Genomic DNA, 24,196 nt, shown 5'->3' on the forward strand with positions numbered 1-24,196 from the left:
TTGACTTCAGACTCTTTCTTGGAGCCAAAGCATGCCGCCACCATGACTGTGCCTCCAGGAACCGTTAAACGTCTTCAATGATTTATGCAAACTATACATAACTAGGACGCCCCTGCTTGTTTTTACTCACCGCACCATTCCTCTGGGACCTGTTTCTTGCCTCCAGCTGCCCTCCGGTTCTGCCAGCATTGCCCTGCGCCAATTCCCTCCACGAGCGCGGACCCCCTGGAACTACAGCTCCCAGGGGGCATTGCGCTCTCGCGGGAGAAGCAGCGATTTGTAGCACCAGCTGGACTTTAAAGGTCCGTGGGGGCTCCCGCGGCACGGGACGCCCCTGCTTGTTTTTACTCACCGGATCATTCCTCTGGGACCTGTTACATGCCTTCAGCTGCCCTCCGGTTCTGCCAGCATTGTCCTGCGCCATTTCCCTCCACAAGTGGGGAACCCCCTGGAACTACAGCTCCCTGGAGGCATTGCGCTCTTGCGGGAGAATCTACATGAATATGAGACCCCCTCTAAATGTACTTTCAAGGTCAGGGAAAGACAGGAACACAATTACATCACAGAACAATATTCCCTCATGACCTAAATAATTCTGCAAATTACAACTTTTATACTTTCAACAAAGGCCTGCAACACAAGGTGACAACATATACTTTTTCACATTTGTGATTTTTATTTCTTTTTTTTTTTAATTCTTATTTTTTTGCAATATTTCTTTAAGTTCATAATAATCATTTTACAAAAAAGACATATAATTCATCATTTAAGCAATAAAAAATACAAATACCATACAGAGAAAAGAATCTAATATACTCTCACGATTACCTCATGCATACTCTCTCATACACTCTACATTCATTCTTTATTCTGTGTCTGAGGGGTCACAAGTTGTTGTGTGATCTATCACCCAAGGTCGACGCGTTTTGGTGGATGAGACCACCTTCCTCAGGACCTTTAGCAGAACAGACGATCTTTCCCAAGACAATTATAAACTCTGTATGGATATCCTGATAGCAAATTTGAGACAGATCGTGACTTCGATTATGACTTCGTTTTGTCAGCTTGTATACGGAAGAACGTTCCCAGGTAACTTTATCCGGTGACGATCTTATCAGTTATATGGAAGATATAGTAGGCTGCAAACCTTCACTGTTTTAATATGATGCATGTGAATTTCTTATAGGTTACAGGAGCAGCTCAACAATAATCCTTTGATGTATCTCAAATGACTTCTTTATTTTCTCAATTTATCAGAGGCATCTCACTGATTTTTAATTTTACAGCTCAGTTGTCGAGAGACGTGGACGCCACAGAACCTCGGCTCGTAATCCCGTAGGCCTATCGTCACCGGATAAAGTTACCTGGGAACGTTCTTAAATAAATTGTGGCCTATTTTAGAGGAAATGGGTGTTGATCAATTTTTTATTTATTTTATAAGAGAGTTCTATTTGTGGGCAAGGGCACAGGTTCGGTTTGGGACAGGTGGTGAATGTACGAGACATTTTAAAGTAAAACAAGGTGTTAGGCAAGGGTGCGTTCTTGCACCTTTTCTTTTTACCCTGTACATAAACAATATTGAAAGGGTTTTAATTCATGAATGTTAAGACCTACCTGAGGCCGGTAAGCGACCTATTCCCGCATTATTATACGCGGACGATGCAGTCTTAATGGCACGCACCCCGCTGGGATTGCAAAAGGTGGTCTCCAGCTTTGCAAACTTTATGTCAGATAGAGGCCTTACTATAAATTCTTCTAAAACCTTTGTAATAAATTGCGGGATAGGATGTATAAAAAAAAGCAATTTTTATTGATAATAAACGGATAGAAACTACAAAGATATTTTCCTATCTTGGAATATTTGATCGTACAGGGTCATGGGAGCAGGCAATTAAAGCAAGGAGACTATTATATATTAAGACCTTATCTGGTCTCTCCAATTTTAGCAGGAAACTCGGTAGACGTCCCACGACGGAACTTTTGACAATTTGTAAAGCGAAATGTGTTAGCGTTGCTGCGTATGGAGCTGGCATATGGGGGTATGCGGACGTGGGTTCACTCCAGGTAGCCGAAAATATGTACTTAAAATTCCTATTGATGGTCCCTAATAGTACCTCATCCTTTGAGTGCCACACTTAATTAGGACTGTTATATTTGGAAGATATTATAAAGATTCAACCTGTCCTATTGTGGCACAGGATATGGACAACAGAGGAGACAAATTTTAATCGGGGAGTTTGAGAAGATAGTAGGCGCTCGGATGGGCGATAAGGATTAGGTGGTTGTCGTATGTTAAATCATTTCTATATAATTTAGGACTTTATGATTTTTATGATAACCTACTCACTATGGCTGGGACGAGTAAAAAGAATCTTAAGAATATCTGTTTGAATTTTCTGATAGAACAGAGACTGTGTGGTAAACTGAATAAACCCTCGGTTCAGGCACACAATCTCATACTAACAACTTTCTGTCTCCAGCCATACCTACGCCTGTCTATGAGTGACTACAACCGATTACGCCTGGGTATTTTACATAGATTGATAACTTTTCCGGCTGCTAATGACTGGTCTAAACAGCTCTGTAATTGTCCATGCGATTACACCTCTGAACAGTCTACAATACATGTGTTATTTTTTTGTAAATTTTACTGCACCCAGAGAAAAATATGGATTGTCCCTGTTTTAAAAGAATCAGGAATGAGGTTGTGTCGCCCTGCATTTGTGGCACTCCAAAAACTAGAGACATTTTTAGTTGTAGCTTTTGTAGTTGTAGTTTTTAGACTAAGAAAACGATTATAATGTGATAAATACCAAATGTATTTAAGAGTCTTGTGCCCTCATCATGACATTCCGTCTTAAATGTATTTTATATGTATGATGATCTTGTATGTGCTTTTATGGTTATATATTTGTGTAACCGAATAAAGTATTACATTACATTACATAACTAGTTACTTTTCAAAAAGGAGTCCAGTTGAATTCATGAAAGACGTCTTAGTGAGTCCTATCTATTTTGTGACTTTTATTAAAGAAATTCCGATTGTGGAATTTGAGTGGCCAGTGGCCCCGCCCCCGCTGCAGCCGTTTCTTTTGTGCTGTGGCTCTCTTGTCGCGTTAAACAGCTTGTATTTGTCTGTCATGTCCTATCCATCCTTGAGCCTCATTATGTTACTGTGACTCCCTCTACCTCTTGCACTTCTCAAACGCCAGTGTGCTCCTCTACAGTCAGATTCCAGCCGCAGGCCACTGTAATGTAACGCTAGTGATTACCGGAAACAAGTATTTTGTTCATAAACTGTATGGAAAAAAGGACCCGTTTTAAACAAATATTTCCTCAATATTCAAATGGCAGAAGTCCTGGGTAAGTTTGAGCCGCGTTATTAAAAGCCAGCAATAACAGGCAGCGCTGTGAATGCTCACTCAGTGCGAGAGGAGCCCCGTATTCCTGGCTGCTGTCCTGCAGGAAACGAGGCTACCCAAAACCACTGCACGCGGCTAGCGCCTTGTGCTGCCGACACAGGAGGCACTGTTCACGGCTTCCCTTACTCCAGGCACTCTGTAGTGTCAAGGCCCCTCAGGGCTCTCTGGAGAATTATTGCCTTCCTTCTGAGAAAACATGTTTTGAACCTTTCCAAGCAGAGGAAGACGTAAGCCTCACAGGTTTATCCTGAAACGACTTCTGCGTCGGCAGGAATGAACTGCCTGGAGGCGATCCCGAAGGCGTGGTGGGATACACAAGGGCCAAAACGTTGTATTGGTGTGTCTGTAAATAAACTAGATGATATTGCAGTAGGCATTGACACCAAGGGAAGTATTGCAATGTGCCTGCAACCAAGTTCCACTAACCAGCATGGTTGTGTGTGAATTACTGTAAACACATAATTGGTGATTGTATAACTGCACATAACGGCTCCCATGTAAGACAAAAGCTAAATATAAGAGCAGAGATTTACATCTCTGCCTGAACATATTATTATGGGTTTATTTTTATTGGAAAATGTCAGCAAACCTGCGCTAGACTCAGGTTGTTAGGCGACACTTCTAGGAATGTCATGTGACCTGTCTCAGGGGCACCTATTTCCTTTCTGAGGAATTTTATATGGTACAGAATTCTGGACTGGGGAACGGGGCCTACTGTGCAAATGTACATTATTTTTCTCTGCGAGGAAATGGTTTTTCCCACTTCCCATACAAATCTGTTGGTAATCTGTTTCCCTTCTCTTCCTGGAAAGGGACGTACTACAGTCATTGGCTGCAGTAAATCTCCATCCATTTCCATGGTGGGAAAAGATCGAATCAGAGTTCGTGAATGCCCACAAAAGTATAAGTTTGGTGGCGTACACAAACTTCCACAGCAAACTACACCTTGGAACTCCCACTTCCGATTCCTTTAGTGGAATTTACTACTGCGAATTTCTTCACACTTGTGCCAGAGAACTCTGCAGTAGTAAATGGATTAACACCTGGTTAGAATCCCTTAGTGAATTCCATGTAGGTGCACACACAGTACTTTTACCCAAAACGTTACATTTATCAATGAAAATGGCTTTGTAAATAGGCCCCAGTATTATTATTTAATTTGTGATCGGTGAGACTTATATCATGCGATAAATATTTTCTTTAACTTAGAAATTTCAGATTCAACTGATGAAAAAAGGCACTTAAACTGAGAAGAATGACATATTTTAAGACCATTTCTAAAACTCATGTAGTCAGGCTATGATCTCAGAGAAACTACAAGCACATTATATGTTGCTAGCTCATACACAGGCATGATTGTTGCCAATGCGTTATACAAACTTGGGATCTACAGAGTCACTGGTATCCACAAACATCTTCCCAGGGGCCACAAAGTATGGTCTGTGGTGTGCACGAGGGCCGCATTGAGCCCAGCAGGGCAGGAGAGGGTCTTTTCAGTGAAGGGGGTAAGGTGGGCATAGGGGAAGCGAAGCATGTACAAAGTGTGGTCTGTGAGTTATGGAGTTATTTTGAGGGCTTCATTCCATACTGCCCGCTAAAATAAGACCTTAGTTTAAAGCAGAGTCACAGATTTGACAGTAATGTGTTATGCTGTATGTGAGCCCATATCCCTCTACCGTATCTAGGGGTAAGCCATCTCTGCCTGCTAACGCTACTATGGGAGAGTCAAGTATGACAAGGAAGCAACTTGATTACTGAATTGGCATACAATAGAATTGCACAATGGGGAAAACAGAAAACATGAGATCAATCCCGGCTTCCTCACTTCACCAAATTGTGTGATCTAGGCAATTATTTTATTTCACTTTCCCTCCTTTTTCTTTATCATCACATATAAGCGCATTTTGAAATACATGAGTTTTGGATGGGCACTGTCCAAAACATTTCCTTGTGTTTGATTTAAGAAATTATAATGCTGTCCATGTACACTAACAACCCAAACCACCCAGATGAGTCCACACGACAATTTACTTGCCTCTTAGTTCACAATTGGCATTGTTGTGAGGATAGGGGGAGGCATGAATGTTCTATGTTAAATTTTTTAACTATCACTTTGGAAATGCTTCTAAATGTATTGATATAATCCTATGTACTAAGGTGAAACACTTCAGCCTTTTAATAAAATACACTTTTATGAATTTTTAATGGGGTTTTATCATACTTGTACACGTTTGATGGTAGATATCTTAAAAGTAAGTGTTGCCAAAGTTAGTGGTGCAGGACACATTTGCTCCTTTTCTTTAACTTCATTTAGGTGTAGATAAACGATTGACTATTTATGTAACTCCTTTCTGAATGATAGTGCTCTCTAATTACATCAGCCCAGTGCTGTCGTTCAGCAAGCTTGTGAAGGTCAGGTGTGCCACAAGTGGCCGCCGGGGCGTACTTTGTGTATCACTGTACTAGACTGAATAGAGGTATAGATCTTACATCATATGGAAGCAGGGAGCTCCTTTGTTAGCTTCCATACTTGAATCTGCTCACCAAGACCAAAGTAGAACCCTTCGGCTTTTCAGTAGAACATCCTTCTTCCTCAGGCGAGTAGTCTGTCAGAAAATGAGCCGTGGAGCCAATCTTTCCTACTAAAAGTGGATAGTGGAAAGCCCATTGGTGAATTCCCTGTAACCTTTGAATAGAGGTGTGTGGAATTTAAACATTTTTTGTAAGTTTTGCAAAATTCCACGACGTTTTGACAAATTACATGAAATTATATTTTCAGATTGAAATTTAAAATCCTGTATCTTGCAAGACTTTTATTAAAACGATGCAAACCTTTTGTGAAAACAAGTCTCACAAGACAACAGCATGAGACTGTTTTGAGCAGAAAATGTCTTTGGAAAGACATTCTGTGTGCCAATCAATCATACATGAGGTATGCATTAAACAGTTACGCAAATGTATGAACTTTTACATTATTAAGAAATTTTACAAATTTCATATAACACGAAATTTGGTAATTTCACTGATGTAATTGAAATTCTGCCCAGTTCTACCATAGACATTCCGTTTTGATCAACCACTTGTGATCAAGTGGCTGAATGCAAAGAAGGGAAGAAACTGAATTCAAAATTAATTACAGAGGTTGAGAAAAAGGAAAGAGCCTTCTGAGGAACATAGAGCCTAAGTAAGCTGTAATGGCCAAATGGAAGTCCACTAAGTCTTCTACATTTTTCACCTTTTCCGTTGCAACCAATATCTATCTCATAGGGAATAAATAGAACTAGAGGAACTGGCTTCAATTAGAATTGCCATATGTCTTGCAACCTAATGTACGGGTAAGCTCCTGACAGACTGAGGGTCCCTCAGAGTTCCAGCTCCCTAAGACCAATTGTTTGTTGGATTTTATTAATTGTATTTATCTTTCTGGTTCGCAGCAGAATCTCTACAAGCTGCTCTCCTTCAAATCTGTGATTTGTTTTTCTAATATACGATGATCTATACATTAATCATGCGCTACATAATGCACTTTTAATAGTACTTCAAGTTGGGTGAGGGGGATAAAAGCTAGGGTAGCTGATGTTGTAGGAAGTTATATAATAAAGGAAATAACTCATGGCATTTGTAAGGGTTCATCCTTGGCACGAACCAATCCCTCCATCACCTACCCTTGGAGTGTGAGAAATCGGATTTGTTCCTTGATTGGGTTCAGAATGACAAAACGTATAATTATAGCATTCTAGAAATTGATGCTGAAAGAGTTATACAGATCTAAACTATTTTTAGCAGTTCGGATGAAAGCTGTCCACAGCCTAAACTGGATCAAGTCGATTCAAATTAGCTACAAGTTAAATAGGGCATTTGTATTCTCATTTCAAACCACTTCCAAGTTAGCCTAAGAATGGTATAGATTTATTCAGATTTATTTGAATCTCTATACGAATCATTTGACCCATGAGTTGAATCGACACCTTAAGGTTCATACAACAATGTGTTCTCAGGGCAATTAGAGAATACACCTAAGTCTTCATTGTGTCTCCTGTGGTAACTGTGGTGTGTTAATACTTCACCGAGTATTACAAGTACAGAGATGCTGATACCAGGGTATCACACGTTCTCCCCGATAGGGTTCTATGGAATGGTCAATAAAATGCATAAAGTGGCTATCACACCTATTTCCAAATGTGATTTCAAAATTCTGGGACTTTTCTTTGAGCAATTTAAACCCAGTTTGACCTCAAGTATTTGTCCAGTCTCTGGAAACAAATATAGTCATATTACTAGTCAGATGTCACTACCATGCAAACCTGACAAATACAAATAGGGTGTTGAGAGATCTGAACCTGCAGCACGTGTAAAGATTTTTTATAGACAGGTCAAGCTGATTATATGGAAGCATTCCATGGTGAGGGTGGGGTCAATCACATCTGTGAATCAGGGTGCATATCATCGTGGTTTGTGTGACTATTAAAAATGTTTATCATGGATGATTTTTTATGGGGGCATTTCATGATATGGCAGGCCTTCATGTTGATTTTAGGAAAATGTAATCCAGTTTTAGATCTGGTTGGCATTAATGGTATGTATGCGATATGTAGCCTTCATGCCCTTTCTACTGGGCAGTACAAATCCTAAAGTGACCAAACATATTCATAGTCTTTCTGTATACACAGGCTTACTGTGTGGATGAGATTAGTAGCCAAATACCTACCCATGGGCACAGCCCCTTAGTAGGGCTGAGCGACACATGCATAGTTTTTCTAGTCGGCTTGCACTCCTTACCCTCAGAAGGATGGCATTGCACTTAGGTATAGCTTAGAATAATTGCCATAAAGGTGGACCTCAAGCGTGACCCATATACACCCTAGGGATGCATGTGGCTCTTAGCATACAATAATGACTGGACTCAGCTATGCATTACCACAGTTTGGAACACCATACCGGACAAGATTGAGAAGAGGGGTGGCGGAGAGGGGGGAGGGATGTAAGAGAATGGAGAGAAAGGTTAGTTGGGGATCTGGGCTTTTAGGAGGCATTAAGATGGGGTCAGTAGGACCATGTCCTGTGGACTATGAAAAATGGGGTATCGACTGTCCTCACCCACAGCTAAGGACGAGGGTCTGCATTTGTTCAATTGTGTTTCTTATAGTTTTGCCCAATGCTTGCATTAACGTAGTCTACCAGTCCATGTATGTGAATGTACTGTTAAGAAAATGGCAATAACGTTATTTTAGAATTTTTTTTTAGGTGGCCCTCAAAAACTGACCTCTAGTCACTGCTTAATTCTTGTTGGTTGTTGCAGGTGGGGGAACCCACACTCATTTTTGGGGATCAAGACTTTTTCCAGCATCAAACTTTGAGCAAAAGAAAAAAGTCAGAAAAGTGAGAAAGAAGGGAGCAGAGAAAGATAGGAAAACAGTGACAAAGGCAGAAAGAAGGGTTAAAGAGGGACCTTCACGAGTGAGAAGTAGAGACATGACGTATTAGAGGTGGAAACAGGAGCATAAGGGGAAATCAAAACTGGGTAGCAAGGGTACTCAGAAAGCACGACCTTCATACACATCAGTGGAAGGCTTCTAAGAAAAACATTGGGACCCTGAACTTATTTCTTAACGAATTTAAGATGCCTCCAACACAATACTGAGCATGCAAGAAGGAAAATAAATGCAGCATCCTTCTCGAAAAGTGTAAAACGTGCATATGCTGCGGCACCTACAGTTTATTGATATAATGTAATTGAACTCAAAAGCAGATGATTTTCAATGATGCATTAGATCTCCAATTTCCCAGACGTGTTTTGCAAATGTTTCAAAGAGACTTTTATGGATTATGAATCTCACACAGTAAAACGTAATGCCAGTGGACAACATGTGTACTATTGATAACAATCTAAGTTAGAAAAAAATAAAAGCAACATGGTTATCCCTACATTTGGCTTATCAACAAAAGGATGTGTGACCTCTCTTGTCATCGCGCGCATTGCTGCATAGATTTTAAAAATTGTACTCGCACAGTTCGTGTATTTTGGTTTTAAATTGCGCCGCTTGCAATCGCGCTGCTGTTCCTTTTGTTTATTCATTGGGCGCTTGCTACTATAACAACTTGGGGCAGAGTCAGGCTTACCTGCATTTAAATTGTGTCTTCACCCGCACTTGGCGGGACTTAGGTAGTAGGGTCCCTGGTCCTGGTGCTCCGTCCGCCATCTTGGGTGGGTATTGACGCTTGGGCCACTCTCAGGCGCCATACTGGTCGGGTCTAGAGGCTCTAGCAGCCGGAAGCCCGCGTATTGAAGAGCTTACTTAAGCTGCTCTCTGAATTTGCTCTACAGACCTCTCTTGTCATCGCGCGCATTGCTGGATAGATTTTAAAAATTGTACTCGCACAGTTCGTGTATTTTGGTTTTAAATTGCGCCGCTTGCAATCGCGCTGCTGTTCCTTTTGTTTATTCATTGGGCGCTTGCTACTGTAACAACTTGGGGCAGAGTCAGGCTTACCTGCATTTAAATCGTGTCCTCACCCGCACTTGGCGGGACTTAGGTAGTAGGGTCCCTGGTCCTGGTGCTCCGTCCGCCATCTTGGGTGGGTATTGACGCTTGGGCCACTCTCAGGTGCCATACTGGTCGGGTCTAGAGGCTCTAGCAACCGGAAGCCCGCGTATTGGAGAGCTTACTTAAGCTGCTCTCTGAATTTGCTCTACAGACCTCTCTTGTCATCGCGCGCATTGATGAATAGATTTTAAAAATTGTACTCGCACAGTTCGTGTATTTTGGTTTTAAATTGCGCCACTTGCAATCGCGCTGCTGTTCCTTTTGTTTATTCATTGGGCGCTTGCTACTGTAACAACTTGGGGCAGAGTCAGGCTTACCTGCATTTAAATCGTGTCCTCACCCGCACTTGGCGGGACTTAGGTAGTAGGGTCCCTGGTCCTGGTGCTCCGTCCGCCATCTTGGGTGGGTATTGACGCTTGGGCCACTCTCAGGCGCCATACTGGTCGGGTCTAGAGTCTCTAGCAGCCGGAAGCCCGCGTATTGGAGAGCTTACTTAAGCTGCTCTCTGAATTTGCTCTACAGACCTCTCTTGTCATCGCGCGCATTGCTGGATAGATTTTAAAAATTGTACTTGCACAGTTCGTGTATTTTGGTTTTAAATTGCGCCGCTTGCAATCGCGCTGCTGTTCCTTTTGTTTATTCATTGGGCGCTTGCTACTGTAACAGCTTGGGGCAGAGTCAGGCTTACCTGCATTTAAATCGTGTCCTCACCCGCACTTGGCGGGACTTAGGTAGTAGGGTCCCTGGTCCTGGTGCTCCGTCCGCCATCTTGGGTGGGTATTGACGCTTGGGCCACTCTCAGGCGCCATACTGGTCGGGTCTAGAGGCTCTAGCAGCCAGAAGCCCGCGTGGCGTTATAGTATAAATAGATATGTGCAGGCAGGCGCGCAGCGGGTGCGCGCAGCGGACACGCCGTAGACGGGCCAGAGGTGCGCCAGAGGTAAGCCCGTTTGCGCCCGTTCGCGTCCCAGGCGCTTCCGGCGCACCGGCCACTCTTCATCTGGCAGAGCCTCGTGCGTCTGCTGAATGTCCGCTCTCTCGTAAAGCACCATGCCGAGATTGCTCTCCTGATAAAAACCTCCCATTTGGACATATTATTTGTGACCGAAACTTGGGCTACGGTGGACTGTGGGACGGAACTGGGCTGGGCTTGCCCGCCAGGCTATCTCATAAGACACACTCCCCGAGTTTCTGGTAGGGGAGGTGGAATAGGATACATCTTTAGAGAATCAATCTCCCTTTCGGAACTGGTGGTAAAAGAGGTGTTAGGATTCGAGCTCATGGGCTTTTCTATTGCAGCCCAGGGCGGTACCTTGGTAGCAGGTCGACTATGCTATAGACCTCCCTCTTCAACCACAACGGCCCTTCAAACGCTAGTCGACTTGATCTACGACCTTTCTAACTCCCACTCTAAATTTTTAGTATTGGATGATTTTAACCTCTGGCCCTCCGGTCCCCATGATCTGGCCTTTAGAGAACTTTGCCAAGCGTGTAGCAATATTCATCTTGCACAGCTGGTTTTATCACCTACTCATGTTAAAGGGCACATTTTGGACCTGGTATTTGCCGATAAGGATTTGGTTATAGTGGAAGAGGTTGTGGATCAGTGTTGGACCGATCATTCACTGATTACTATGTCTTTTGTGATGCCTGCTCTATTGAAACCTAGCAATTCGGGTGGTATGAAGTTCAATCGACAATGGAATCGCCTTCTTAAGGAGCCGATTCGACCTACATTATTGCCTGGAACTTTCTCAGTGGAGGGTAATGTGGACAAGAGTTATGCAACCCTTTGCCAGCATATCCTGACAGCTTTGGATGAGTTGGCCCCTCTGCGAAGGGCGAGGGACAGGCCTAGAGGAGCTAACGCCTGGTTCACCGAAGATCTTGGACAGCATAAGATCCGCTGCAACCAGGCGGAGCGTACCTGGAGGAGAGGGTACAAGGAGCAGGATAGGGCAGCGTATAAAGCGACCCTGCAGGAATATAAGACCCAGCTAAGAAGTGCAAAAGCTAAGTTCTTTGAAGTCACCTTGGCGAAGGCCTCCAATAAATCACAGACCCTGTTTAGGTTGGTTAACAACTTATCCAACCCGTCTTGTACAGTGCCAGCTATTCCGGCTTCACAGGAATTATGTGACTCGCTGGCCCTCGCATTTGAGGAGAAAATCAGGACCATCTTGACTGGTCTTATAGCGTCTGGACAGTCTGTGCCGTCTATGTCTTCCTCTCTGGATTCTTCCGACCACTTGGATAACATCAAGGAAGTTTCCCCTCGGTTGTCCTGTTTTCCTACTCCCTCGTTAGAGGAATTTCGCGTCTTGGCCAATGGCGTATCTTCAGGGTCACCACTTGATCCTATGCCCCATAAGATCTGGAAGGCATTTCAAGATGAGTTGTTTCCACCTCTTCATTCCATCTGCTGCCAATCACTGACAACAGCATCAGTCCCAGACAGCTGGAAGTTGGCAATTGTAACACCTTTGCTAAAAAAGGCTTCTCTGGGCCCTCTCTGTGCGGCCAATTATCGACCTATCTCGCTTTTACCATTCACGATAAAAATTCTTGAGAGGTGGGTCACGAGAGCCTTGTCTAACTTCCTAGAAACAAACTTCTGTCTGGATGCGACCCAATTTGGCTTCAGACCGGCCCATGGCACCGAGACCGCATTGGTCATCGTGTTGGATGATCTACGGACGAGTGTTGACAGGGGCACGTCAGCATTTTTGGTGCTGCTTGACATGTCGGCCGCGTTCCACACGGTAGACCATGACGTTTTACTTGGCTGTCTTCGGAGCGTGGGAGTGAGCGGCCTGGCTCACATCTTATCTTGACAACAGACAACAAGCTGTGGCATTACCACCATTTCGATCAGCCACACGACAGGTGAATCAAGGAGTCCCTCAAGGGTCGGAGATCAGCCCGATCCTTTTTAATTTATATCTCCGACCCCTGGTTGAACTGATAAAGTCATTCGGCATATCAGTCATCAATTATGCTGATGACACTCAGTTGATCTTTTCATTCGAAGGATCGGAGATAATTTCAAGGGACACTTTTCACCGTTGTATGTCGGCTACAGCAGCTTGGTTGCGAGCCAACTCACTCCAATTTAATGGATCAAAATCCGAGGTGCTCCATTGCTCTTTAGACCGTCTTCCACGTGCATTACCGGATGATTTTTGGCCAACCTCCATCCCGGGCTCAGTGGAAGCTGCAGAATCGGCTCGTAATTTAGGAGTTCTTTTTTAACGCAATTTACAGCTCGATGCTTCTGTAAACAGGACGACAGCGACATGTATGGGCCTGCTTCGCGCCCTACGTAAAATTCTGCCAATTTTTCCTCGAGGAGCCAGAGCTGAGGTAGTGCGTAGTTCTATTCTCAGTAGGTTAGACTACTGCAACGCACTACTTCTGGGAGCTCCCAAGACTCTGATCCTAAAGTTGCAAAGGATTCAGAATATGGCCGCTAAACTGGCTCTGTCCCGACCACGGTCTGCTTCCTCATCTGCAGCTCTAGCCGACCTTCATTGGCTACCGGTTCAGCAGAGGATCGCTTTTAAAGATCTTTGTCTTGTGTTTAGGGCTCTGCACGGACTAAGACCGATACCACTTCAAAACCTTTTTTCCTGGTATCAAGCCGCCAGACCTTTGAGATCCTCCTATGCGTTCCTGGTGAGGATCCCCAGGATAAACAGAGTGAGGATGGGCGGCCGCGCCTTCAGCTTTACGGCTGCCACATTATGGAATACTTTACCCCTGGCTTTGAGGAGTAGCCATGATCTGTCTTTGTTTAAGAGGGATCTTAAAACCCACCTGTTCCCTAGAGCAATGTAGCCTACTTCATCTGATGATTGGATATGGTCTCAGCGCCAGGATACCCTTCTGGGTGACAGCCGTGCTTAACAAGCAATACATACATACAGTTAACCAAGTGGGATGATATGGGCAGTTGAATTATGAATCTATTAGGGAAACTGCACTATGAATAATGGCCAAAATTCCTAATGCCATTGATAACTACTGCTTAGCTTTAGGAGTGTAGTCTTCTGGGGAAGCCAGTAGACAAGGAAGAGTGAATCTGTAAAGCAAGTTGTTGCATAGATAGCAATGGATGATTAGTCGAAAATATCTCCAACTTGTGTTCTCTAATACAAAGCAGTAACAACTTGAACAAAGTGAGGAGTGTGTTATCCGTATTTTCATGGTGCCTCACTACACTGAGGACTGCTTCAATGCAAAAGGCAGGTGTTGGACCTGGCCCTCTTTGCAGGGTCACCCTAAACCTTTTGCCTTTATCCCTTCACTTTTTGTTGGCCATAAGGTTCTGTGCACTTTACCACTGCTAACTAGTGATAAAATGCTTGTGCTCTCTCCTTTAAACATGGTCGAATTGGTACACCCAATTGGCATATTTGATTTACTTGTAAGTCCCTACTACAGTTGTATTACATGTACCCTAGTGGGTCTGCAGCTCTTATTGTGCCACCCACTTAAGTAGCCCTTTTAAACATATCTCAGGCCTGCAACTGCATCCTGTATGTGCAGTTTTAAACTGCCAATTCAACCTGGCAAAAGAAACCTTTTGCCAGGCCCAAACGTTCCTTTTTAATACATGAGTCACCGCTAGGGTAGGCCCTGGACAGCTCAAAGTGCAGGGTGCTGTGTATTTAAAAAGTTAGACATGTTACTTTAATACTTGCCCTGGTAGTGAAAGCCTCTCAAATTCATTTTTCACTACTGCAAGGCCTACCTCTTCCCATAGGATAGCGTCGGAGTTACCTTATTACATTTAATATCAAATCAAATAGGAACAGGAAACCAGTTTGTGTTTGGTGTCTTTGAAATTGTAATAAAATCCTTTCTAATGTTAAAGTCGGATTTTAAATTAAAAGTTTAATATGCCACTTTTAGAAAGTTGACATTTTCTATCCTTAGGCATGTAGTGCCTGTAGCCTGTCTATGAATCCCATGACACGGTGTAGCTGACCGTTGGGCTTTGTGTAATGCTCCTAGACAGCCGCACACAATAGATGGCTAAGGTGTGCCTAGATGGACCATTACTGGCTGGATGGGAGGGTGGAACTGGGCACAGCCCTCCTTACACTTGATTAGGCTGTGTCCTGCTGCCACACAAAAGGCTGCATACCCCCTGTAGTTGGTCTGGAGCCAGGACCAGGAAGTGGGATCTGTGCACTTCAAAGGTATGCTTCCAGAAGCTTCTCACCTCTTAAGAGGCACAACTGTGCATAAATACCGGACCTTCGACACCACCACTTCAGTACACTTCTTGAACTGTGTATACTCTGCTGGACTGCTACTCTGAAGGAACTACTGCTCTGATGTGGTGGCCTGCTGCCTGCTGATACCCTCTTGCCTGGGAAGGAAGAACTGGATCTGCAACTTCATCTTGGACCCAGGAGTGACTCCAAAGGCTAGTTTGCTGGCCTCCTGATCTGGCGTGCACTTCAGAAGGTAAACTTAAGTTGGCCTAACCTGGTGACGGTATCCAACCTGGACTTTATTGCAGTCGGCCTGAACTTGTGACTTTGACACAGTCCAGCATGACCAGATATCCCAAATTGGCGTTCTGTTCTTTTTGGTGCAATTTTCACTTAATTCTTAAAAAATTTAAATCTCCAGTTCTGCTATTTAGATTTGTGTTGTTTTAGTTAATACATTTTACTCTATCTTTCTTACTGGTGTGAGCGTCTTTTTGTGTGGTGTATTCACTGTATTACTGTTTGAAGTGTTGCACAAATACTTTACACATTGTCTCTAAGTTAAGCTTGACTTCTCGGTGCCAAGCTACAGAGAAGGTTGGCATAAGTTATTTGGGGTTTTTCTTGTGCCTTACCCTGACAAGGGTAGTGGTTGCTGCTTGACCAGGGCTCACATCCCAGTCAGACAGTAACCCAATTTCTCACATGCAAGCTCAAACTAGGCAATCTGATTGGCTGGCTACAACCTGGAAAACAAGTTGAAACCTTGTGAGAAATTTGGGTGTCATCTTTGACGACAATCTAAATTTCATGGCTCACGCCAATCAGACGGCCTCTACGGCTTTTTACAAGTTACGTCTGGTGAGGAAGATCCTTCCTTTTCTCCCTACAAATGTGGGAAAGACGCTGATTAGCGCCTTGGTCCTATCAGCACTGGACTACTGCAATGGATTGTTTGCAAACGCCCAAGTTAGGATAATCAAGAAAATGCAAACAATCCAAAATGCAGCAGCCAGAATTCTCCTTAACATTCCTAAATTCAAGCCTATAGCAGAATCATTGAGGAGTCTTCACTGGCTTCCTGTCAGGAATCGAATAAAATTTAAGACGTTATGTATCGTCTACAAGGCACTACACCATCAAGCGCCTCAATTCCTGTGCGACCATCTTGTCCCATACACTCCCACTCGAATGCTACGATCAGCAGGACAGAACGACTTGGTAGTACCAGGGACTAGGCTGGTCAACTGGGGAGACAGACGTTTCCTAGTTGCCGCCCCAAGACTATGGAATACTCTTCCACAAACAATAAGATCAAGTCCAAACCTAATGTCCTTTAGGAAGAAACTGAAAACTTGGTTATTTAACCTCTGAAAACATTTCCAAGCTCATATAGGAGGGTAATACAGTACAGCGCCGAGACGCCTGCGGGCAATTGTTCGCGCTCAATAAATGTTAAAAATAAATAAATAAATAAATAAACCGTCTTTGTAGGACTAGAGGACTTGGTCCCCGTGTCATAGGAAATAAGAAAAAATAAATGTATAAGAGGGCAAGGTAAGGGTACTCTGATCCCTGAGCCTTGAAGGGCGATCCCAGAAAAACACATCTGGGGTCAAATTGTTTCTTTCCCCGCGATTCTGTTGAACCTCAGACCCACTGCTACACCCAGCACGGCCCGTGTATATTCATGGGGAAAACAGGGATCCACGACACTGCAAAAAAGTGCAGGGGCTAGGGTGTTGGTCAACCATGCGGGTTGGCTGCCCTTAGGTATGGGTACAGGGACCGGCCCTGCACCTCACCCCACACCACACCACTCTGATCCAAAGGTTGTGCATAGCAAAGGGTTGCCCATGGAGGGTTGGATGTAGGACCTGGCTGTGCATGTACAGGGTTTTTATAGTAAGATCTGGTAATAATCCATTACTTAATGTTGCAAAAACTCTAGAACTCCTTTGAAAAATACAAAGGTTAAAGTGACGTTATAGTTAGGTATGGTAATTTTATCTTACTTTAATTGTTTTTTTAAACTTTACAATTTCACTGAAAAAAACAAACGTTGAAGTAATATTACATGTATGTGAAAATGTCAGGTGAACTAAAACATTTTAAATTATAATAACCACTGACATTTACCAGTTATATAACTGAAGAAACTGTAACTGGCACCAGGGCCATGCACTGCTTATGCCTTCACATAGTACATCTCTCAATACATGTTGCATGACATCACAAATGACATAAGATCTGAAATAATATTATTAATGAAAACACTGTACATTGCATAGGGGATTGCATTTCAACCTACCTCATGAATAATACAGAGGTAGTTCGCAAATTGAAACTTACTACAATTCGATGCCATTACAGGGATGGGGGTATGCTGGACTACAGAAGTCTTCCATGTCTGTGACTGCTTTTAAATATTGCAAAAAACACAGTTGATGGACAGAATGTAGAACAATGTCATACATTCACCCCAGTACAAGGATCTGGGCCTAAATCCATCGTTTTTTTGCACTCCACAACACCCTGGGATAGACACTGGCTATATGCAAATCAACTCTGACCCTGTGCCTCATGGGAACAGTCCAGTCCGAACTACCAAGCCCTGTCTTTCCCAGACCGGAATCAAGCATCCAAGGACCGGTTTCTGGCTATCAGCCTTCATCAGCCTGGATAGCTTGACTCCAGTGGTGTGGAGAGCCGCCAATAAGTGTGGCAGGGTATGCTCAGACGTGAGTCCCTTGCTCACTTTGCCACTGGATTCAAGCAAGCCGGGCTGAAGACGGCTGGAATGCCAGAAACCGGTCCTCGGAAGCTTGTTTCCGATCCAGGGAAGACATGGCTTGGCAGTTCGGGCTGTACTGTTCCCATGAGGCACAGGGTCAGACTGATTTGCATATAGCCATGTCTGAACTGGGGTGGCATAGTGGGCTAAAGAACGGTGATGGATTCAACCCAGATCTTTTGACTGGGTGTGAGTGTTTGATTGATTCAGATGCTCCGCCCATCACCACCCCCTTTTGTACCGCTTTTGGCCGCCATAAGTGTGGCAGGGTATGCTCAGACGTGAGTCCCTTGCTCACTTTGCCACTGGATTCAAGCAAGCCGGGCTGAAGACGGCTGGAATGCCAGAAACCGGTCCTCAGAAGCTTGTTTCCGATCCAGGGAAGACATGGCTTGGCAGTTCGGGCTGTACTGTTCCCATGAGGCACAGGGTCAGACTGATTTGCATATAGCCATGTCTGAACTGGGGTGGCATAGTGGGCTAAAGAACGGTGATGGATTCAACCCAGATCTTTTGACTGGGTGCGAGTGTTTGATTGATTCAGATGCTCCGTCCATCACCACCCCCTTTTGTACTGCTTTTAAATATGGCATTTTTTTTTAATGCAGCCTGTTTTACTTAAACGAAAATGTAATGTGCTATAAAAAAAAGTGTTGCAAATATTTTTTAAGACTAGAGAGTGGTCCCTGTGACCACTCCCGAAGGGACTCGCTCCCTGTTTACAAATGGGTTACCACTACCTGTTTTGTAGTTGTTATGATAGTAATGTTTTGCAACTAGATTTTGGTTGCAAACCCTTAATTCATCCCATTCTGAATAACTATTTAGAAGGGACGCTCTAAACACACCATTTCCAAATACAAATTTGGTATCTAGTTGCAGTCCCAAACAGAGAATCAGTAATGTGTTACTGAATCACAATTTGTGTTTGGTGCATACCAAAAGGCCATTTTGAAGGTCGCACACAGTCCGATTTTGCACATTGGATCCTTTTCAACCGCATAAAGCCTTAATAGCCATAATTATTTAGAGTTCCTACTAGATGTGAAAAATGTGCTCCCCATAAAAGAGTGATAAAAAGAAGTACAGTACCTCACAAAAGAGAAACATGGTCCTCCAGCCCACCAGGGTTGAAATGTTGGCACATACAATCCATTTTCCCTGTAAAGGACCACTAAATCAAATCATTGCTCAATGATCATCTATTGATCTGCATACATTTGTAGGGCAAATTGCTAAACATCACTCATCTAATGTAGAGGCAGCGTGGTATATGGTGATTGGGTAGATACAGGACTATTGATGGGAAATGTGTTACAATTCCATGGTAGGCAGCTGATGCTGTGAGCTACCATCTACAGCGGCAGTAGCAGAGACGCGCAAGCTAAGGAACTATGCTGATTTCACTGGAGTCCAGAAGATATGCAGATTTATTCACCATTATTAGCCAAACCTGTTTAATTATTTCAGACAACCTTTACTAATGCTTCTGGGCAATGAGCTGAGGATCAGAGAGGGCCAGTATCAGACCAGCTCAAAGGTCTGAAATCTTGACTCTTGAGTTTCCACACAAGGCCACCTCTAGTCGCTGAAAGTGTTAGGGGGCTTACAGCTGCGGGTTTATTTTTAGTGCCTCCATCTGCTGCTCTGATTCTGGGGATGTTCTGCTATGCTCTGCTGCAGGCAGTGTGCTCTGTTCTACTCCTGCAGACACAGCCTGGTGCCAGAAGGAAGAACATTTATGCTATTAAACTAATGAAAAGAAATCCGGTTCTGGCTCCTCGCATTCATGTTGGAAAGAGTATAATGCGTTTCATCGAGAAAGCTGAGGCAAGAAAGCTAAAGCTCAGAGCAGAATGGCTACTGCACTTCACATCATTACAAACAGCACAGAAGGAGTCCTGAACATCCACCAATTCATCCAAAAACTGAGTGACATAGAAATACCACCCGTAAAACTTAAAAACACCTTCCAACCGCTTAAAACTACCCACCCCTGAACCCTAAAACCCACTCACTACCCCTATGTACTACCAATACAAGAGTCGAAAAAATACCTTAGTATCTCCATACAGTACCCACCACTAAACCCTAAAAACTGCTATCAACTAGGCCTGGGCAAAATTTACATTACGCTGGCGCAAATCCTGTAATTTCATGTTACTCATTATGCAACATTTTAAAATTATGATATAACGCCACTTTATGTAATTACACATAATTTAACAGTAAAGATTTACTGCAAATGGTACCTTTAGATCCAGATGAATGTTTTGTCCAAAAGAACAAAACATGCTTTTATTAATACTATTTAGTACAATAACATAGCCTATTCATACTGTATCAACATTAATAAAGTGTTGACAACAATTATACATGGATATAGCACTTCATCATATATACAACTGGTGAATAATCGTTTCTTTACTTCATGTGTATATCATTTTTTTCTTGGAAAGGGGAGCAAAAACAATGTGAAGCAAATTTGATTGACAATTGTTGTGTTCTAGGCGCGTTTGGCACTGGGAAGTGCCTTTGTGAGGAAAAGGCCACAGCTAAACCACGATGTATATGTCTGTCACTGGGGACAACACCTGAGGTAGACTACCTCTGTTTTCTGGGTTCAAAATAAATCGATGAATCAAAGTTCTTTGGCAGTGGTAGTGTTACTGTTTTGATGTAGCTACGAGCTTAACTGAATTCTTCCATGTGGGGATAACCACATTGTATGTACTCATCGTGGGATAAAAATAAATGATAGTGGCTAGTATGGAGCCTCAGGATAGAGGTTCCTCTTTGCCTCAACGAGTCATTGAGGCAAAGAGGAACCCCTTAAAAGTACAAAAAAGGTAACAAGAACTCTGGAAATATACTAGTGGTGGCTCCTCTGCTAAGGCGGAGGAGTGTCGCTCTACTGCTACTATAATAACGTAATGTAATTATCATTTTATTTTGTCCTGCTGTTGCAGCTTTGCATGATGGGGCGGGGCTGCTCTTCTCACAGAGCAGGGTAGAGGAGGAGTGGTAGCACCGTCCAGAGTGCGCAGTGATTGCTTGGCCGTCCCTCTCGGGCCAGCCAAACAGTCATGCCCACTTCGCATGCTCTCCATGCAGGCTGCGTTATTGCCTGCGTAGAGAACATGCCCAGGCCCCCAGTCCCTGGCTGAGTGCCAAACCACTGCGCTCAGACAAATCACATTGCTGCATTGCAGCTTTGTGATTGGTCAGGAGAGCCTGGCTGCTTCCTGGTCCATTCCTGAGGAGATACGAAGGAGAGACACAGCGGTAAGTTACGTTTTTTCTTTTGTTTATATCCCCTTACACCGCCCCCCCCCTACCGCCCCCCCAACCCCCAATCCTTTCTGGCCGCTACTGAAATATACTGTAGAAAATCCACACTATTGGCGTGAGTAAGCAATTAAATAGACAGTTCAGAATATATGAAACCCCCATCAAGCAAGCAAGTCAACAGATGACACTGCTCACAGCACATATCAGATATCCCAAGCCCAACTAAGGAACGCTTCAAAATCATCTAAGTGTTCCATAGCAGCTGAAACCATGATAACTACTCGCAGGAATTCTGTAATTCGCCGGCTGACAAGTTTGTTGAAAAGAAAGCAGTCTCAAATCTCACATCCAATAGAAAAAAGTCAGAACATCCCTTCCATGCCTGCTCCAAAATCCAAAACTAACCATAGCTACCCAATAAAAAAACCCACAATTACTATTCATATAAGACACTGATGAAGCCTACCACTATTGCTAAAATTTCAATTTCCTAAAGTGTAAATACAACTGTACTAAACTTAGAAGAACAACAGTCAGTATTCGCACTCTACAATTTTACCTCCCACCTCCTTCTGCTGCGTTCTTTTCATAATAAGCGCTGCAACGTGACTCCACTATTCATGTTTATGTGTAAAGATGCATTATACATCCTGCTTGCACCAAATCGCAGAATCTTACACCTCACCCAGCATGCACCAAATGGACCCTGACGCAACCAACACCACCCCAATCATGAACTCCAAAGGCTCCCCAGGAATCCATCTCAAATTGGAGCACAACATGATCTCAACAGTGGCAGGAAGCCCTAAATACATGATGCAGATTGGAGAAGCTATTCAGTCGACCACCCAGAAGGTGATTTGGGTCTCGTAAAGGATATTTTAGTGCTATACAAATTACAATAAAATACAAATATTAATCTGTAATATCAGAACCTGTCCAATGGGACACCCCCGCCTTTGTTGTGCATGTTGTGGCCCTTCACTTGCACTCTTCATATCATGACTGTAAATTGACCTATTTCCTGGCCACATTCATTGGATATGTTCTTTTGAGCCTAGTGTCTATTTTCTTTGGTTTTACTATTCCGTTGTCGAAGGTGTCTGGGGAGCAGTTCCAGCCATGATCCGTGCCTGCTGCTCTCAGTTCTTCATTTCACTGAGCCCATCCTGATTACTTGAACTAGTTACAGCTTAAGGAGAGGCTGAGTCATATATCTTCAGAGAAGAGCCAGAGCGGAAATCAATGCACTTTAAACTATTGCTGCAAATATATTGAAGTGATTACATATCTGAAAAGTATTCTGAAATAATGTGTTTTGGTTCAGTGCAGAGAATATTTGCAAGTAAGATGATACGAAGAGCTTTAATGAGAAGTCATCAACTTGCACAATCAGTGTTAGCTGGGAATGCTAATTTGAAATCCATTTGAGGTGGCTTAGGTTAAGGCAACCACATTGTCATTTTTTATTTCTCTCCATGTCTTGCCCTCCTCTCTTTCCCTCTTTGATTTCTTCCCCTTCCTTCTCCCATTCCGTGCACATTTACTTCCCCTTCCCTTCCTACCTGTTGTCAGATGTCTAAAATTGGCTGCTTGAAAAGTTGTAATGCAGCAAGAGCTACATACAGGGATCAGTGGAGCCAGCTGCTGACCACTCTGCTGAGGAATGTGTTTAGTTGGCTTGCACCTTGGCTATACAGAGTGAGGTAGGGGGAGATCCAGGGCCACTGGAACCTAGTTAGTGAGGCTCTGGTAGTAATCTGGTTCTTGCTTCATGGTTCAATCATGTACAATAGCTTCACAGAGTCAGAGCAGTATATTGTTATAATTAAGGCTTCCATTTTTCCGTTGTTTCAGATTTTTACAGATAAATACAGACAGAAAACAATGTGTTTCATGACTATATTTATTTTTAAAAGTGGAAAGATACTGAAAATTGTGCTCCTTGTGAGTGACTTGCCATGCTGTCTCTTGTGAATTCCAGGTCAACTGCTGAGCAGATTAACAACATGTGGAGTTAAAAAACAGGACGAGATGTCCTTAAGTACAGGCAAATTTTAACGTATATATGAAGTATAATGTTAATATTTAACTGTGGGAGTAATGTTATGTAATATTTGGCTGCTTAATTTGCTAAAACTCGACAGGCATAAAAGTATGAGTGCATGTTTATCGGTTAAATACATGTGGAAACATATTCTCAAAAAACAAAACAAATATGGATACATAGCAATAAGATGCCCAAATAAATAAATATGGTAAAATAGACGACATTAAAACAAATATAACAAAACCAGGAGCCCTAGTTATAATTCTTCTTTATTTTAATTTTATTTTATTTATAAAGTTTTATATAGCGCAAACAAGATCCCGAAGGATATCAGAGCGCTTCAAAAAAAGGATTGAAGGAAGGGCAAATGCACTATCGACATCAAGTAAGAATACAAAACAGGAATAATTGCATAATTACAAGACAAATGGTTTAAGGAGAGCAATACAATAAACAGGTACATAGTGGACTACAAAGGAGGGCACACAATGAGGTAAAGAAGAGCAGCATCAAATGATGGTACAATGGTTGTAGGATCAATGACTTCGAACAGGTGAGCCTAGCCCAGTTAAGGTAAGAATTTGTTTATTAGGAATCGTTTGGCTTCCAGTTTGAAAGTAGTCGTTGAGGAGATTCTGCATACTTCCGGTGGAAGAGAGTTCCATACCTTAGGGGCAGCACCGGAGAAGGCTCGGTGACAAGTTCTCTTTTTGCTAAGGATGAGTGGTTTCAGAAGGAAAGTGTTAGCGCTTCTTGAGGCTCTACCACCACAGGATAATTCAAGCTTTTGCGCTAGGTCCCTGGGAGTTTTGAAGTGCAGGGCTTTGCGCGTCAGAACCGCAATCTTTAACTAGATTCGAGCTTCATAGGGC

General features: G+C 43.1%; 1 protein-coding gene across 4 annotated transcripts in view; it reads left to right on the forward strand.

The window, feature by feature from the left end:
- SMPD3 (sphingomyelin phosphodiesterase 3) overlaps positions 1-24,196 on the forward strand; it is a 976,655-nt gene that overhangs the window by 253,948 nt on the left and 698,511 nt on the right. The gene's annotated exons all lie outside the window — the stretch shown is intronic.

This window comes from Lissotriton vulgaris, chromosome 12 (genome assembly GCF_964263255.1).
Source record: "Lissotriton vulgaris chromosome 12, aLisVul1.2, whole genome shotgun sequence".
Classification (NCBI taxonomy): Eukaryota; Metazoa; Chordata; class Amphibia; order Caudata; family Salamandridae; genus Lissotriton; species Lissotriton vulgaris.